The sequence below is a fragment of the Mus pahari genome, chromosome 23, assembly GCF_900095145.1.
Source record: "Mus pahari chromosome 23, PAHARI_EIJ_v1.1, whole genome shotgun sequence".
NCBI lineage: Eukaryota > Metazoa > Chordata > Mammalia > Rodentia > Muridae > Mus > Mus pahari.
This window is the reverse complement of record NC_034612.1, coordinates 34,311,796-34,315,677: the sequence shown is the minus strand read 5'-3', so window position 1 is coordinate 34,315,677 and position 3,882 is coordinate 34,311,796. Positions and strand designations below refer to the sequence as shown.

At 49.6% G+C, this 3,882-nt stretch overlaps 1 protein-coding gene and 1 long non-coding RNA gene across 2 annotated transcripts in view; one reads left to right on the top strand and one right to left on the bottom strand.

Annotated features, from left to right (window-relative positions):
• Positions 1–1,769, top strand: part of LOC115063091 — a 4,010-nt gene extending 2,241 nt beyond the window's left edge. Inside the window, exon 3 of the long non-coding RNA XR_003842976.1 lies at positions 1,701–1,769. This is a non-coding gene — a long non-coding RNA (uncharacterized LOC115063091). The remainder of the gene's footprint in view (positions 1–1,700) is intronic.
• The window catches only part of Bri3 (brain protein I3), a 21,173-nt gene that overhangs the window by 10,686 nt on the left and 6,605 nt on the right, over positions 1–3,882 (bottom strand). The gene's annotated exons all lie outside the window — the stretch shown is intronic.

The following is a 3,882-nucleotide window of genomic DNA, read 5'->3' as shown; positions in this document are numbered from 1 at the left end:
CTGGGATTAAAGGCGTGCCCCACCACACCCAGCTCCACTCCCATATTTCTCGTTTTGCTCTAGTCATTTCCTCAATGTCTCATGAACTGAGAGGCAGGTCAGCTCATATGCCAATAAACAGAGAGGACATTTAGGACAAGAATGATGAGGGGGTGTATCTGTCTGTCTGTCCATCCATCCATCCATCCGTCCATCTGGTGGCACTCTGAAGGAGAATTGGGAGTTCAGAGCCATTCTGGATAACATATTGAGACTATCTCAAAAGAAGCCCGGTGAGATTGTATGTGTAGCTCAGTTCATAGAGCAGTCACCTAGCATGCTTGAAGCCCCAGGCAGGACCCATCCCCAACATTGCAGTAACTGGGCATGGTGGCTCAAACCTGTAGTCCCAGCACTCTAAGGTAGAGACAGAAGGCTCCAAAGTGCAAGTTTCAGGCTGGAAAGATGGCTCAGCGGTTAAGAGCACTAGCTGTTCTTCCAGAGGTCCTGAGTTCAATTCCCAGTGACACATAGTGGCTCCAACCATCTGTAATGGGATCCGATGCCCTATTCTGGTGTGTCTGAATACAGAGCACTCATGTGCGTAAAATACAGAAATAATGTATTCTTGCACTTGGGAGGCAGAGGCAGGCGGATTTCTGAGTTTGAGGCCAGCCTGGTCTACAGAGTGAGTTCCAGGACAGCCAGGAGTACACAGAGAAACCCTGTCTCGAAAAACAAACAAACAAACAAAAAAGTGTATTCTTTAAAAAAAAAAAAATTCAAGGGGCTAGAGAGATGGCTCAGCGGTTAAGAGCACTGACTGTTCTTCCAGAGGTCCTGAGTTCAATTCCCATGTGGTTACATGGTGGCTCACAACCATCTGTTTTGGGATCTGATGCCCTCTTCAGGTGTGTCTAAAGATAGCTACCATGTACTCATATAAGTAAATAAATCTTTAAAAATAAATTCAAGATCATCCGTGGCTTACCAGCAAGATCAGCACCATCGCTCTGAGCTACTTGAGACTGCGACTCAACAACAGCAAACCAACCTGGCTGACAAAGGATGGCTGAGGGCTTTGAAGGAAGCAGGGGTGACTCCCTGGAGAGATAGAACCCAAAGGCTTGACCAGCATGGAGTAGAAGCCCCTCTCCAGGGGAGCCTGGGCTGTACCACCAAGCCTTATCACTGCAAAGAAGTGGATTCATGGGCTGGAGAGATGGCTCGGTGGTTAAGAGCACTGGCTGCTCTTCCAGAGGTCCTGAGTTCAAATCCCAGCAACCACATGGTGGCTCACAGCCATCTGTAAGGAGATCTGATGCCCTTCTCTGGTGTGTCTGAAGAGAGCGACAGGGTACTCACACACATAAAATAAGTAAAATTTTTTTTAAAAAAAAAAAAAAGAAAGAAAGAAAATCTGTACTCATCATTGGGTAAATGATATGTGTACAGGGAGTGTGTGCCCGTGGTATGTGTGTGGCAGTCAGAGGACAAGTTTGCTGAGTAAGCTCTTTCCTTCTACTGTGTGAGTCCTAGCCACTGGACTCGCTTGGCAGACTACCCGCTGAGCCATCACCGCTGTCCTGAGACACTTCTTATTGTACCTGCCTTGCAGAAAGCTGGAGGGAAGCATCGGTTCCTCCAAGCCCTTTCCTACCTATCAGACCCCATACACATTGGTAGACTTCAATTTTAGGTCAATTTATTTTTCCTTATAGGCCCATGTTTGCTGATCAAACCCCACTGCCACCTCTGGTTCCCTAAGAGGTCCTCTACCTAAGGACTCCATCTCATGAATGCTGGAGAGTCAAGAGTTCAAGATCATCTTCAGCTACATAGAAAGTCTGAGGATGGGGCCTAGAGAGATGGCTCAAGGGTTAAGAGCACTGGCTGCTCTTCCAGAGGTCCTGAGTTCAATCCCCAGCAACCACATGGTGGCTCACAACCATCTGTAATGGGATCTGATGCCCTCTTCTGGTGTGTCTAAAGACAGTGACAGTGTATTCACATTAAAAAAAAAAAAAAAAAAGTCTGAAGATGGATGGATGGATGGACAGATGGATGGATGGACGGACAAGTATATGGATGAACAGGTGGGTGGGTAGGTGGGTAGAGGAGGGACATGCTGCTGGGTCAGTCAGTAGGGCGAGGATTGGAGTTTGTATCCTAACAACCACACAAAAGCCAGCTAAGGTGTTGTGCACCTGTGATCCCAGTGCTAGAGAGGCAGGGGGCGGGGAGAGATCCCTGCAGCTCACTGGCCGGCCAGCATGGCCACATGAGTGAGACCCAGGCTTAATCAGAGACCTTCTCTTAAATAATCAAATGGAGAGCATCCGTCCTCCACACTGACACACATGCACACACACACATATACATGCCTGCACAAGAGCAAACATGTACTTACACACACACACACGCACACATGCACACACACACGCATACACACACACACATACATGCCTGCACAAGAGCAAACATATACTTACACACACACGCATACACACGCGCACACACACACACATACATGCCTGCACAAGAGCAAACATATACTTACACACACACACACACACACACATACGCATATACCACATTTGCACACACACACAAAATAAGAAAATGAACCAGTTGGCCATGAGGAGATGGAAGCAACAGCTCAGGCTGGCTTGCTTGCTTAAGGTGGACAAACAATAGATCATTTGTAAAGCAATAGCCCCCAGCAGGGCAGGAGAGGGCTGAGCGGGAAGAGGCTAGGGTCCTGCAGGAACAGTGTCCTATAGGGTTGGACTGGTCACCTACAGAAGGGGAGCACAGAAGTGCTAGGACAGAGGTCTCTCCCCCCCACCCCTCCTCCCCTCCCTCCCCCTCTGCTCCTCCCTCCTACCCGGTGTGTGCTGTCTGAGCCTTCCGCTCTGAGCTACATCCCCAGCGTGGGAGCTGACTTGACTGCTGCTAATTTCTCTATGAAATTGGGAACAAAGCCAGCCTCTGAGTCTGAGCCCAGAAGAGGAAGTCTAAGAAGTAGATGGTTCTGGGGTTCCCCCGGAATTGGGGTGTGAGCAGACGCAGACGAGGAGAAGAGTTAGAGTATGACCATGGAGTCCCACGAGGCAGTCCTGCAGCCTCCAGGCAGAAGGGAAAATGTTCCCTCTGCCCCTTTCCACCTTAAGGAATTGGAATTTCCCAGGAAACCTCGTTCTAAGGCATGTGGTTTGGGGGAGAGTGGTCCCCGTATGCTTGAGTCCATGGTCCCCAGTGCCTGGTTGGAGGTGTGCCACGGGAGGTGGACTTTGAGGGCCACGATGCTCAGGGACTTATCTCTGAAACCGTAGGCTCCCCATAAACTCGTTCTTCTATAAATCCTGTCAGTGTCTCTCCACAGCAATAGGAAAGCTAACGTAGACAGTGGAGAAAGAGAAGCCTGAGGCGCTGGGAGATGTAGGCCGAACAGCCATCCGGAAGGAAGGGCATCCCTGGGGGAGGGCCTTGGGGTTAAAAGGCCTTGTCCAGTTTGCTCTCTCTGTTTCATGCTTGCCACTAAGGATGTGAACTCGAAGCTTCTCGCTCCAGCGTCCGTGCTTGCCGCCTGCTGCCCCACTCCCCCAGCACAATGGGACTCTTAGCTCTCCTGGAACCATAAGCATATTCAGTCGCCCTCCTTGGTCACAGTGTTCTACCTCAGCACCAGACCCCTAACGAATGCCGCTTAAGGGAGAGACTCCAGTGTCTTAGCATTAACCATAATTATCATCATGGTTACTCTCAAGTGACATCTCAAAGGCTTGCTGAAGATTCTTCCTCGCCATCCTCCACCTCTCCCTTGTTCCTTCCCCTCCCCCGTCTCTGAGACAAGCTCTCCCTCTGTGTAGGCAAAGATGACCTTGAATTTCTTTTTTTTTT